Below are 15,218 nucleotides of genomic sequence, written 5' to 3'. Positions count from 1 at the left end.
TATAGCATATGCTACAAATGAGGATAATTCTCAGGAAGGTTTTTCTATAATTTTCCTGTGAAATGGTTATTAGTAGGCCTCATCTGTATAAAAAATTCCTATTATGTGTTCTTTGATGTACAATTTAACTGGTAAGCTAATGAGCTGACCCTCTAGTTTCTTTTTCTTAGTAGTTGTTTTTTGTTAGGATCTCAATCATAGAAAACAGTTATCTAAACAGAAACACATGTAGTGAAGGGTTATGATAGCTTTCAGAATCTCCAAGAGGGCCTGAACAATGCAACCAGAAACTCCTACCACCCTGCATACCTGAAGGAACACCACTGCCTTCTTTATCTCTGTTGCCTCCAAGGACTCAGGTGCCTTGACCTTAGGGATTTCCAGAGAGGTAATCTCTCCACATACAGCATTCTCTTTCTTTGTCATTGAAGGCATGGGAGGTGGGATGCCTGGGTGGCTCAGCAGCAGTTGAACATCTGCCTTTGGCTCAGGTCATGATCCCGGCATCCTGGGATCAAGTCCTACATCAGGCTTCCTGCATGGAGCCTGCTTCTCCCTCTCTGCCTGTGTCTCTGCCTCTCTCTCTGTGTCTCTCATGAATAAATAAATAAAATCTTTAAAAAAGAAAAGAAAAGAAAAAGAAGGCATGAGAGGGTAGGTCTATCCTAATGGTAAAATCCTAGGCTATATATCTGTACCTTAACTCAAGGGAATCTGAGAAATCTAGATTTTTGGCTTTCTAGCCATGGTAGTATAGGAACACAAATTGGAAGAGGCTAAGTAAACCAGCTTATAGTGTCTGCTTCACTTTGCTCTTGAACTTAATAGTTTCATTCTTTCTACTCTGTTAATGAATGAATGACACCATCACTCCCCCTCCCCTGGCCCAAAGAATAACACATCTAATCAGAATGGTATTCAGGAAAAAAAACCAATCAGTGAGTCTTTATGAGCTGTTATGAATATATCAGTGGTGACTTAGTCTATTTAAATTTAAAGTCTTTTCATATTTCTTGTAGATCTTCTCAGTGATGTGAGTGGTGTTAACTAATAAGTGATAATCTTTTATATTCTTAATGTACTTACAGCTGCTCTGGTACTTAGGGATTAATAATTGGTTTCTATTGGTGATTGGAAGTATTTCATAGTTTAAAAGTTGATGTAATTGTTACCAATCTAATTAGCACAAATATAGTTTTGTAGATGATTTTACTTTATAATTCAAGTAACTTTTAAACTATCACAGTACAGATTATTTTTAGCAATTATTTTATAATGATTTATTATTAGGGTAGTGGTAATGTAATGCTGAAATGAATTTCTTTAAGAGTAGCCCTTTTGAGGGGGATCCCTGGGTGGCTCAGCAGTTTGGCGCCTGCCTTTGGCCCAGGGCGCGATCCTGGAGTCCCAAGATCGAGTCCTACGTCGGGCTCCCGGCATGGAGCCTGCTTCTCCCTCTGCCTATGTCTCTATGTCTGTCTCTCTCTCTCTATGTCTATCATGAATAAATAAAATCTTAAAAAAAAGAAAAAAAAAGGAGTAGCCCTTTTGAAATCATCCATCCAAAGGTAATAGTAACATATTTCTACTTCTATATTTGCCTTCATTTGTAAATTGCAGATACAGAATGTTATTTTTTCTAATAAATATTTAATAATATTTTTCTATTATAAAATTTTGGCAATTCATATTATTTTTGATGTGTTTAATTATCAGAATGTTCTAATTATAGTCGATTTTTTAAATTAAAATATAGTTGACTAATATTATATTAGTTTCAGGTATATAACATAGCGGTTTGACAAGTCTACATTATACTGTGCTCATCACAACTGTAGCTACCACCTGTCACCATAATTTTTACTGTAGTACCGTTTATTGTGTTCCCTATGCATAATAGGAGTAAGTTTAGTTTTCAGAGCAATGTAAGTGGATAGTCAACAGCTTCTGGGTGAAAACTTTCAATGAGGATAAACTTTCGACTTTGTAGCATAGCCTATTCCTTTGTTGAATAGTTTTAACTATCAGTATTCTAATTTACATGGATGGAAATCTCCTCTGTTGCTCCCATCCGTTAGTCCTAGTACTGCCTGTTAAGCTGTGTGACATAAATGAACCTCCTCTTTCCCATGGCAGTCCTTTATGTCCTGGAAAGCTACTATCAGATTGGCTTTTCTTTAGCTTACAGAACTTCATTTAAGACCTGTCCAATATCAAGATGGCACTACATCTGTGTTTTTCCCTCATGTTCTGTATCAAAATGGACATGAGGTTATTTTGAAATTACTTTTCCTTTTGATCCCTTACTGTCTCTTAGTGTTTCTCCCTTTGTAAAGATTTTATAGAAACTGTCTCATATCCATATTTTGCCACTGTCTAGTCCTATAGCCCTCCTAGTTTTCTGTATGGTTTTGCAAAGACTGCTATTAGTATTTTTATGTTCCTATTCTCATGTTCTTTTAGAATATTCCTATTCTCATGGTCTTTTAGAACTCATATGTCAATTGTGTGGGCCTGGATTTTGAGTATATGTTTTTTTATAACTTATCTTCATAAGTCATAACTTACAACTTCAGTAATTCTTAACAATATTTATTCTACCCTTTCTGGTTTAGATATATTTTCCTTGATGGGGAAGATTAAAGGAAATTGAGGGTTGAGTAATTAATTGTTCTATGGGTGGAGGTAGGATGTTGTTAAACATGGCAAACTTTGGAGTCAGTTATACTTGAATTCAAGCCCTGACTCTGCCACCTATTAGCTGTATGACTTGGTCAAGTCACTTATTTACTCTTAGTAAGTTTGCTTATCTGTATTATTACTATTTTTTTAAATTCTGCCTCACAGGGTATTGTATGGGTTGAATAATATGTATGTCAAGAACATATAGTTTAGCTAATAGCAGCTGATTCATAAGTGGAACAGAATCATTTCTTTTGTTCTCTTTCTCATGCACTGGATCTGGCCTTTCCTTGTCCATCTTTTTATTCTAACAATATCCAAACAATCCTTTATGCTGTTTTAGCAACATAGCTCTTCTTAGCTTGGGCTCTGTTCTTCCTTGACAATATAATTAGAGGGTTTTCCACTCTTCATCTTTGATTATGTCCTTGTCTCTTTGTATGTTTCTTTTTTGGACACAAATCTGTCTTTATCAGAAAATTTCTGGTATGTCCATATTTATTTATTTATATTTTTCCATGCATTTGTGATTGTATAAATTACTTATTAATTTTTAATCTGTACCCTTAAACTATATTTCCTCTTAGAACGAAATTACCAATCATTGGCTCATAGCTTCTTTTCTCTGCATTTTTTTTTAAAGAAATCTGTTGCCTAAAATATGAAGTGAAAATTTGACTTTATCCAGCATTCCTGTTAGAGTGGTGGCCCACAGGAGGGTCACACCAGGGATGCCTAAGATCTGGGGTGGAGGAAGCAATTCAGTAAGATGCAGTCTGGTAGCAATCACTAAGTGAAGACCTATCAGACCCTAAATACTAGGGTGATCAGCAATAAATAATTGTGTGTCACAGGAAGGGGATGGAGCCTGTTAATCCAAGGGAAGGGAATCTAGGAGCAGATGACAGGCAGAGTTCTAGGAGGGCAGGTGGCCAACATCAGGAAAGATGTTTAACAAGGACAGCACACTGTAAGGTAATGTTTTCGACAGATTTTTATGGAATAGAGGTATAGATGTATCTATAAAATGGCAGAATTAACACTCAGAACTCTAGGCCCTAAAGAACTGATAGTGCCATACTGGTCAAGAGCCAGGTTCTCTTGGACAAAGAGTCAGGTAAAATTCCATGCTCATTCATTTGTAAATTGTATACCTGAATAGATGAACACTTTTTGAACTTTTATTTCCTCATATGTACAGTAATTATAATAATGCCGTAGGGCTGAGAAGAATACAGAAATGTTTGTAGTTTCTCTGTGTGCCTAGCCCTTACTGTTATAAGATGTCAGTATGCATTGACAGTTACTTTTTATTTATTTTGAAAGATTTTATTTTTTTATTTAGCACAGTATGGGGAGGGGCAGAAGAAGAGGGGGAGGGAGAGAGAGAGAGAATCCCAAGCAGAGTCCCCACTCAGTGTGGAGCCTAAGGTGGGGCCTCATCCCAGGACCCTGAGATCATGACCTGAGCTGAAATCAAGAGTTGGATATGTGACTGACTGAACCACCAAGGCACCCCAATTACTTACTTTTTAAATATCATTATCCTTACCACCATTGAGCTCTGTAACATTCAGTATCATATTCTGCATATAATCCTCAATATTTAAAAAAGCCTCAAAGAAAATACATGTTTACTTATCATAAAATTACATGGGCTAGCTTACTTTGCTTTGGATGAAATGATAGCACGTTATTGTGATCAGTTCGTATTTATTTGAAACTTCAGTTAATGGTTATTGTCTCTTTGTTTAATAAATAAAATTTTTGATACATAAAATCTTTCAAAATGTTAAGTCTGTATAAATGGAGAAAATAATAAAAGGAATCCTAATAGGGTGGAAAGGTTGGCAATCACTTGGTTTAATAATCTCTGGTATCCTTTTTAGCTGGTATGTGGTGGTTCTAAAAGTTGTGTATCACTTTCATTTTTTTTTTTTAATTTTATTTTTAAGTAATCTCTATACTCTACACCCAACGTGGGGCTCAAACTCACAACCCTGAGATCAAGAGTTGCACACTCTAGCTGAGCCAGCCAGGTGTCCCAGATATCACTTTTAAATGTGGCAAATACCATAGACGTTACAGGAAAAAAAAATTATTGTCCATACCTTCTGTTATCTTCCCCAGAAAACTCACCACAGTTTTATTTATTTATTTTTTTTTAATTTTTTTATTTATTTATGATAGTCACAGAGAGAGAGAGAGAGGCAGAGACATAGGCAGAGGGAGAAGCAGGCTCCATGCACCGGGAGCCCGATGTGGGATTCGATCCCGGGTCTCCAGGATCGCGCCCTGGGCCAAAGGCAGGCGCCAAACCGCTGCGCCACCCAGGGATCCCTCACCACAGTTTTATGCCACAGTTCCTAGAAAGTCTTAAGTTTATGCTTAATTGACCCTTTCTTCTTACTTGCTTATCTGCCTACCTGCTGTGGAATGTAAGCAGTTCAAAAACTGTCAAATGCTGAATGTAAATACTGAATAGTATTGGTCATCAGTCATACTTCTCAGTCACAAAGCACTGTAAAAGGCAAAAGGTAAATATCCATGCTCTTAGTGACTCAATGCTCTTAGTGACTCTCCAAACAGGAAGTAAATTATAGTATGGGATAATAGAAGGCTCAGCCCAGAATATATGTTGCCATTATAATAACAGAACTTATAATACTCAACCATGTTTTTTTCTCATTATAGAAAATTATGTGCCCAAATTGATGGATTTAGCCCACAAAAGCAATAAACATATGGCTTGACAAAGTACTCCCTCTCTGATGAACATTTTAAACAGCAGAGGGCAGAATGTTCCAAAGGACATTTTTTTTTATTATAAATATATCATCTTATTGTCATTTTTTCTTTCATGTCACTGGCTACATTAAAAATAAGAAATATGACCATTTTGGAATTGTCTATGTGTATGAATGGTTTTGTTTTGTTTAGATGACATAATGAACAGTGTTCTGATATATATCAGAGTTGATTCAACATCTGTGTTTTCCTTCCTTTCTGCTTAATGTCAATATTTCTGGCTTCTAAAATGATTAAATTTAAAAATTACATATAAATATATCTATATCATTTAGTGAATTTCACAAGTTCACTCACTGAATTAAGTAAAGTGAGAGGACAGAGGTTTGATATGTATGTCTATAGCTCAGTATGCTCTTTTATGTTCTATTAATCAATAAAAAAATTCTGAAAGAGCTACCTGCCATGAAATGATATTTTTCAAATGTTGAGATTATAATTTAGAAGTAGCATCACACATTTGGGAAATTTTACTCAGGGGTTAGGTAATAGAGTCAACATATCAAGTAAAAGCTGTATATAATGAAAGTAATTCTCAGATATCTTTTAAATACCATTCATGGCATCCATTAAACAAATGCTGCTTCTTGATATGTCCAACCTGCCAGTTTATCTTACTCTTTTATTACCCACCAGATGAATAGTTATCTTATGTGTAGAGACCACATTATATGGTGTTTAGGAATATATTTCTTACTCTTTGCTTAGTCACCACTCTGCTGTTGCAAATTGTAGTTCTAATCTGAAGCAGTAGTCGTTCCTAGGAAAGGAAATTAGAAATCTGGCCAGTGATTGGAAAGGGTGCCTAAGTGACGCAGTTGGTTAAGCAATCCAACTCTTGATCTCAACTCAGGTCTTGACTTCAGGGTCATGAGTTCAAGCCCTGTGTTAAGCTCCATGCAGGGCGTGGAACCTACCTGAAAAAAAAGAAAGAAATCTGACCAAAACCTGAATTGCTATAACAAGTAGGATGGCTATTTCTTACTTCTGTGAGAAAGAGGATTTCATATACTCACCTCTTCATAAGTATTACCCTGCCTTTAAATGCTGCAGAATTTAGCGCTGATATTTACTCCTTAGAGGAAGCTTATAAAGAGGGAAGATTTAAAAAAGAATACAAATAATATAAAACTCTTTATAAGTTTTAGAATGGTTTACCTAAATTAAGTAAAAGGGAAATTAAAGATTAATAGCCAAGTAGCACCTTAAATCTCTCTCTCCCTTTAAATGAAACCCACTTTTATAAAAGCAAAATGAAACCTACGTATTTTGTTTCTTAAAGTATCTCAACCATGTCCACTTCCCAATCAGCTCCTTTAGAGGCATAAACAATGATAAAATGAATGTCGGTGGAAAAATGATTATTTCTCAAATTTCACTTTTTTTTTTTTACAAAATTATTTTGGAATCCTTTTAATGTGTATCAGCTCAGCTTGATTTGGGACAGACATGGACTTGCCCTCTTTTTTCTAAAGGTATTGAGTTCTTGGTAGTCTAAAAGTAACAACTAAAGAGAATTTGCCTCAAAAATAACCATTGGGCAAGACAATATTTGATTTTAAAACTACTAGAGAGGTTATCAAGGAAACAGAATTTGAGATATACTGTCTGTGGAATTTTAAAATCTAAGATAAATGCTTATTTTTAAGTTTGTCCTACAGTTTTCTGTTATGTGAGATAAAAACTAGTTGAAAGTAATTTGAAAGAATTTCTTACTTTGCACGTTGTTTAGTGTTACCATTCTATCAAAATTGCTTATTCTTCTTTATTTCCAAGTTATAATTTTCTAAAGACATGAATAAATCGTATTGGGGTAGTGGAATATTAATTACTTTAACATAATTATCTTAAGTAATCTGTTAACATTAGTCCATAGCATCTCTGTTTACAGTAATCTTAAAATGAAATGGCTCCTTGCAACAAATACGTGCATTGCAATGAGACCATACATTCAATCAAACATAAAAAACTAGCCTGAAATATATTTTTTCTTAGGGGCCATTTTCTGTCTGTTGACTTCTGTGGAAATCTATTTTCCCTTTTTGTCTTCACTGTTTTGCTTAATTAGATATTTTTAAATAAGATAACAGATTTTTAGAATTTCAAGACTTTACATTATTTTATTTCTACAGTTGCTTTAGGAAGAAGTAGAAGATATGTTATTACTCAGACTTTACTGCTGATGAGTTTGAGGATTGGAATTATTTTTTTTTAAATTTATTTATTTATGATAGACAGAGAGACAGGCAGAGACACAGGAGGAGGGAGAAGCAGGCTCCAGGCACCAAACTGCTGAGCCACCCAGGGATCCCCGAGGATTGGAATTAAGTGACTTACTAGGGTTATGTCTCATAATCAACTAAGCCATTATTACAACTACAATCCGAAGACAAGTCAAGGGTGTGTCCTTTCTATTAAATTGCAGTCCTTTTCATTCACATTGTACTGAGGTTGTCATTTATGAAGATTAAAGTATCATAAATCCATACCTAACAAATATATAATTATACCAGAATTTTTTTTTTAAGATTTTATTTATTTATTCATGAGAGACACACACAGAGAGAGAGGCAGAGACACAGGCAGAGGGAGAAGCAGGCTCCATGCAAGGAGCCCGATGCGGGACTCGATCCTGGGTCTCCAGGATCACACCCTGGGCTGCAGGCGGCGCTAAACCGCTGCACCACCGGGGCTGCCCTATACCAGAATTATTATAATAGTCCCAGTGCTACCCACATAAGAGAATATTGCAATAAATGATTTACCTAATTGTTTTTGCTTTATTTGTATCTTAACATTTCATTAAATACGCTGTGCTAGGAAGGAAGCATACATCGATATGACACAGATGATTTCATGTAGAATTGCCTTATCTAAATAGATAGCACCAGTGGATCATGCTTCCAGCAAGCCTAATGAAACTTGGCTCAGAGCTACATCTAGAGTACCGCAAGGAGAGTACCATAACCACTGCTCAATTCATGCATTGACACTTTTCCTAGTTTTCTCTTCTCCCATGATTCTTTTTTGACACTGTCTTGCTGTCTACAAGAAGGGTAGGGCTTCTTCTGGATTCCTGGATTCTCACAGGACAAACTGACATGAGAAAGGTTCTCTACGGCCAGTAGGGAAAGAAAGGCCTTCAGAAGCATGAGGTGGGAGAGTAACCCTGTCTCACCAGTGATTGACACAAGGAATTTCCTTGATCCTAAGTAAAGGCTATGGGCATTTTCAGGGAAGTTAATGTATTTTGAATCTTTCTGCTTCTAGAAGGAATACAGCAGGTAGTTTGCCTATCTTTGAAATTCATATCATTTTTACTATATTAGTCAATTGATGGTTTTCTAGGTTTGGTGTATCTGAAGCTACCATCTGAATAAAAGGCATTTAGTCTGGTTTTTAATATCTCTAAGCGTTTAAAAATAAATTTTCTGCTATCACATTCTAGACAGTTCTTTACTTGTCACTGTCTAATTTTACCATTTAACCCAATAAATTATGAAGCTACCACAAGTATGTCTTAGCTTGCTAAAGTGTTATTAATCTTTTTAGTTACCTCAGTATTTGTGTGTGTGGTTTTTTTTTGTTGTTGTTAATTTACTTAGTTACTGTATTTTGCAATATTTATTTACACACGTCTGGTTTAGGAATTCAGAACAGAAAAATCTGAGGAGGAATTAGTAAGAGAGGAATTTATAGCTTTAAGGCATGAAGAGCTTACAGCTTTTTAATATAAATTGTTCCCAGAATCCATGTCACTGTTCCTTATATGGCGCTGCTTTTTTTCCTCTCAGTTGCTATGACAACAGCAGCACTGCACCATTCATCAGCTCTGGACCTGGGCTGCATTGCTAGCCTTCCGTGATACTCCTGAATGTTAAGAACATCCGTGAATCATTCACTATGTTAATGCTGCGCCATTAGAAACCTAAGAACCAGTTTTTCCAGCAGTTTGCTCTAACAGAAGGGTAAACTAAACTGCGCCATAGAGAAAAATTATATAAAAATATTTCTTTTTTTTTTCCTAAGGGAATCATACAATTTATATTTGCTGCAGTATTCTGAAAGGATAAGCTTCTGTCAGGCAATCTCATGAAAAGAGCTTGTCTGTGTAATCTTTCTTGAAATCATTAGCTGTTCAAAACAAATATCATGTTGCATCTCTGGATATAAAAAGAAGCAGGTGATGTTGTTAGGGGTTCTAAGCTCCTTTGGGAGCATCACTTGTGCTTTGGGACTTTAATCAACATCTGCTGTAAGAAGTATCACCTGTAACGCACAGTAAGTTCTGGGCAGTGTGAAGAGCTGGCTGGAGAAGATTAAAGTGTGGATCATTACTGACGTCAGATCTGATAACATCATGACCATTGAGTAAGAAGAAGCCTTTCAGGTTTCCAGAAGAAAAGCCTATATAGTATTGACTAATGAGGAAGAAAAACTAAAGCCTGTGAGTATGATGAGTAGAGTATTTGTGTGTTACATGGATTTCTGAACTCTAAGGCCTACTTTGAGATTTGTAAAAAAGAGAAATGCAACCTAAGAGAATTTGACACTTAGTTTTTAGGGAAGCCATTAAGAAATATCATTAGGCACATTTATTTAATTTTTAATTGTGTGTTCTTTTACTCTGTGTATATATGAATCTTTTATCTTCATATTTTAAAAAATATTTCGTTGTGAAGAAAGATACTAATTTTTTAGTGTAAATGTGACAGGTTGCTTTTTTTGTTAGATTGTGATTCCAGAATAGATTTCTACTTCTTACTGCAATATCCTTATAAGTGAAATACATTAAAAAAAAAAAAAAAAGTAACAGTATGACAACCTAGAATTGTTTAAGCCTGCTTCCTTAATACATCAAATCTTCCTTATTTCATTAATGGGGTGCTTACAAATGGATGTTCTTGCACAGTTTAAGGAATTTTTTTTTAAACTTGACATAATTTGCTAGTTATGTTGATTTATATTGTCTATTTTCCCAATTGAGAAAAGTAAATTATTTAACATTCCTGTGTTTTTAGACCATTTAGTAATTATCAATTTAAGGTAAATTGGATTTATAGATTGAATCTTCTCATAAGACTCGGATCTCTTTTCTGGCTCTTAATTATTTTCTCTTTTTAGTTCTTCAGCTAACCATGGTAACTTAGAAATGTACTAAAAGTAGGAACTTTGGTTTTTCAAAATTAGAATATTTAAACTAATGTTCAGCTGCCTCACAAAAGAAAAAGGCATTTCATCTGGGCTTATACTTTCAGTTAGTTATCTTCCTGAATTACTCTTCTTAAATGCACGTTGTTCAGACAAGATATACTATAGGGAAATAACTGTGTTCCTTTAATTTGCACAATTAAGGGAGAAAAAAGATTTTTGGTTCTTGTTACTTCATTTTGATTTATATTCCTTCTTCCATTTTTGAAATTTTTGCCTATTGGCCTATACATATGACTTTGCCCAATGTTTAAGAAACCTTTAAATAGGGAGAATTGATATATTAAAGAATAATAAAAGTACTAATCACTTATACTTACTGTTATATCTGTCTTTAATGAAAGGATTTTACATTTATTTGAAAGCCTGTAATTAATAAAGTAAATTGAATATTCACACCTTAACCATTGCCTTGTAAGAAAATAGGAATTTTAAATTGTATGTATATTTAGTAACTTGTACATTGTAAGTTGATACTCTTTTGACTCCTCACAAACGTATAAATACAAAAGATTTTGTATTGTATTATCTCTGAAACCATAATTCCTATTAACAATAACAAAGATTAACTTGAACACTTTTTTTTTAAAACAAAGATAGTATTTTTAATAACATATTTATTTATTTTAAAGTAATCTTTCTTGGCATATCCTGTGCTGTTTTTGTATTTGGGGCCTTGCCCAATGGGTACATTCCAGAGAGGTTGTATATAAGCATATTTGTTCGTTTGTATATTGTCTAAATTAAAATACACCCTTGAAGCTCCCTACTTTGAGGGATTCTGCAATAAGTTAATTTGGTGAATCTATATATCATCTCTAAGAGCCATCTGTTTTTTTCAGTATATAAAGATTAAAATTACAGATTTAACTGGCAGCATGCTATGAAAAAAAATTAAACCTCATGCTTTGGATTTATAGTTTAACCCCTCAGTTTCAAAATCTTCAGGTTTAGTTTCTGAAATCCTTTGATATCTTTTCAGTATTTTTTAAAAAGATTTTATGTATTTATTCATGAGAGACACAGAGAGAGGTAGAGACATAGGCAGAAGGAGAAGCAGGCTCCTCACAGGGAGCCCAATATGGGACTCAATCCCTGGACCCAGGATCATGCCCTGAGCCAAAGGACTCAACTACTGAGCCACCCAGGCTTCCCAACATCTTTTCAGTATTATTCATATAACAGCTGCCTAAAATCCTAATTGATAGTAGGCATTGCTTTTATTTGGGAAGAAATGTGCTAGTAAATAACTAATATATAAAATTTATAAATATAAAAGGCTTAAGTTTCTTCCCTAATTTCTACTGACTGAAACTTAAACATGTCATTCAAAGAACACTTGTGAATATTCGTGAGTACCACTAATAAGGTTTTACAAGGAAATAGGTGCTTCATTTATGTCCAGATCTACATTAAAACTTAAAATCTCACATTGGCAGTTATTTTAAAAGAATGATTCCTAGTTATTTTATTCTTATGGGAATCAACAGTCATAGTATTTCTGTGATAAACATGTCTTCATTATCACTTCACATTATCTAGTAAAACCTTTTAACCACTTGTCAGTGTTGCACCTTAGGACATATTAACGTCTCTGAAGTCTCCCTTCTATACAATGAATGAAATAATGCCTTTTTGCAGTGTCATTGCAGACATTGAGAAAGATAATATATGTAAAGGATTCAGTATAGGACTTAGCACAAAGAAAACATTTTCTAAGTAATTCTCTTCTCTACTTTCCTCTCCATTGACCTACTTCAGTGGTTCTTGGGCTTTTCCTTGGGAGTGGCTTTAAGACAGAGGAATTTGAATGTGTATCAGGGGGGTGCGGGATGTAGCTTGAAGGGCATCCAAAAGCAAATGTGGAGGGGTGCCTGGGTGGCATAGTTGTTTGAGCATCTTGGTTTCAGCTCAGGTTGTAGTCTCAGGGTGCTGAGATTGGATTTGAGATTGGACCATTCGGCCACATGCTCAGGGGATTTTCTCTCCCTCTCCCTCTACCTGTCCTGCTTGTTCTGTATCTCTAAAAATAAATAGATAAATCTTTAAAAACAAGCAAAAGCAAATGTGGAAATTTCCTGAAACTCCTTTTTTTTTCTTTTAAAATAGTGTACATTCTACATTTTTTATCATAGAAAATATTTTCCAAAAATGTCTTAAACTCACTTTTCAGGAAAACATGCTACATTTCTTCCTATTAATGTGCATGTCCCAACATACTACTTCCTATCTCTATGGATTTCTAAATGTAAAACATACTACTTAGATCTCTTGGTCTGGGTATCATTTTTAGGAAATAAAGATCGTGAAATAAAATAAGCATGTATTTCTGAAGAAATAGATTGAGAATCAACAGACAGGGATGAAAAATAAATCTGGTTAAAGCTGAAAACTTAGTTCAAAAGAATGAGTGCTGGTATGGAGCTGGGTCAAGCGGTAGTGAGATGAGAAAGGAACCTTCAAGCCAGAAATAAAGAAAAATGATAATGGAGAAACTAATAGTTTAGCATTTTTAAAGCTGTGAGAAGTCCTGCAATAAAGGGACCTATTTACCTGTTTAATCTAGCACCTCTCAAGCTTATTTTGACAACAGATCCTTTTTTTTCTTACACAAGTCCAGCAAAATCATGACAAGTAAGTGTTCCAAGGAGCTTACTTAGGGAAATAAATGACTGAAGGAAGTTATGTTATTTAGAAGGAAAGAAGAATTGGTAACTGTACAGAACAAAGTTTGGCAGGAATCATTTTGGCACTGCAGAAGATTATGGAAGAGTGACATTTTACTCCTATTCCTCCCCAAAATTGTACTTTAATATGTTAGAGATTAGTTGTTGTTGTTGTTTTTTAACGGGAGGAAAGATGATCATGTGGATTAGCAAATGGAATGAGAAAGTGACTTGAATAAATACTTGAAACAAGAGTGTATAGGACACATTCAGCTGTTAGACAAGTAAGTTTGTCTGGAACGAGGATTTCATGAAGGATGCTATGGAAGAGGATATTAGGACCACATTGAAGAGGCCTTTGGGGTGATGGTAAGCTAAGATGGTAGCAGTGGGAAAGGAACAAGGAGAGAAAGGCTTTAAGAAATAAAGATATTGGTGACTGACCAGTTCTAAGATCCAGGAATGTGGGAGATTTGTTAAAGGTGATGCCAAGTCAAGAATGGGACTTGATGACCTCATCAATAGGAATAGAGAGACTAAGACAACTGATTCTGGAAGAATGAGGCACTTTGAGTGAGTTCAAGGTGACTGCAGGGTATGAGTAGAAATTGTGATTCCAACACTTAAAAAAGGTTTTAAGATATAAATTTGTAAGTTATAGAGAGTAGCTAAAACTGTTAGAGTAGGTAAAAAAAAAAAATCTCTTGAAAATGAAAGTAGAACATATAAACAGAAAACGTGGGAAATTAGTATTTCATGAGCATTTACTAGACATTTCACCTTAATTTATTTGATTTTTTTTCTGTAGCAGTTTAAATTATTATGGCCCTGATTTTATAGATAAAGGGGGAGAAAAAAAACCTAAGCAGGTTAACCATTAAGTAATTTAAGCATAAGAGATCAGGATTCCAACTGAGGTCTTTCTCTAACTTCAGTACCTACTCTCACTTATCCCATAAGTGGATATTGGGAAAATCCATCTTAAAAGACAGATAAGGGGATCCCTGGGTGGCTTAGCGGTTTGGCTCCTGCCTTTGGTCCAGGGCGCAATCCTGGAGTCCCCGGATTGAGTCCCGCGTCAGGCTCCCGGTATGGAGCCTGCTTCTCCCTCTGCCTATGTCTCTGCCTCTCTCTCTCTCTCTCTCACAAACAAACAAACAAACAAACAAATAAATAAATAAATAAAATCTAAAAAAAAAAAAAAAAAAAGATGAGATGAGATGAGTAAGGAGCAGTCTGAAAGATCCTGGGAGAACCATGGAGGTATTATGGAAGCTGAAGTTTGAGGGGGTTTCTAGAGAACATTTAATCACCATTTTCAGATTCACTTAGAGGTCAAGAATCCAAATTCATATGGGACCATCAATCTATTGTAGTTAAGTGATTCAGCTTTTTGTTTTCCGAAACTGTGGTCCAGACTCTTACCTGTAGTGATCTGCATTAGACAAATAATTGTATTATCTTTCTTTGAAGAGGAGAAAGGGATAGAAGTTACCCTAAAACAGATGGGAGTGGAGATGGGAAAAGAAAGCATCTAATGAAAAATGCACAGCCAAATATGCTTCTTGGAGTTCTAGTTGTTATTCTGGTGTCTATAATATATAGTCGCAAAAAGGACTCTTCAAGACTCTTGAAGATAAAATAAGTTTCTCTTCATTTAACATCACCCCAGTGAATTTCCCATTTTTATTTTAACATAGTTAAAGCAAGATGACTATTTTACGTTAATTCTGCAGTATGGTGTAGTAGTTCACATTCTGCCACTTACTAGCTTTGTGATACTGGCTATGTTCTATAACCTCTCTGTTTCATTTCCCTCATCTGTGAAGTAAGTACAACAGTCCCCATAGG

At 35.0% G+C, this 15,218-nt stretch overlaps 1 protein-coding gene across 9 annotated transcripts in view; it reads left to right on the top strand.

The window, feature by feature from the left end:
* The window catches only part of TANC2 (tetratricopeptide repeat, ankyrin repeat and coiled-coil containing 2), a 369,540-nt gene that overhangs the window by 147,600 nt on the left and 206,722 nt on the right, over nt 1-15,218 (top strand). The window contains exon 1 of one of the 9 annotated variants that reach the window (XM_038546939.1): nt 8,310-9,937. The exons of the other annotated variants lie outside the window; for them this stretch is intronic. The gene's annotated coding sequence lies outside the window, so the exon portion shown is untranslated. Of the gene's footprint in view, nt 1-8,309; nt 9,938-15,218 lie in introns of those variants that run through there. 9 annotated transcript variants of the gene reach the window in all.

Source organism: Canis lupus, chromosome 9 (assembly GCF_011100685.1).
Source record: "Canis lupus familiaris isolate Mischka breed German Shepherd chromosome 9, alternate assembly UU_Cfam_GSD_1.0, whole genome shotgun sequence".
Lineage (NCBI taxonomy): Eukaryota > Metazoa > Chordata > Mammalia > Carnivora > Canidae > Canis > Canis lupus.
This window is presented reverse-complemented; position numbering and strand designations above follow the sequence as displayed.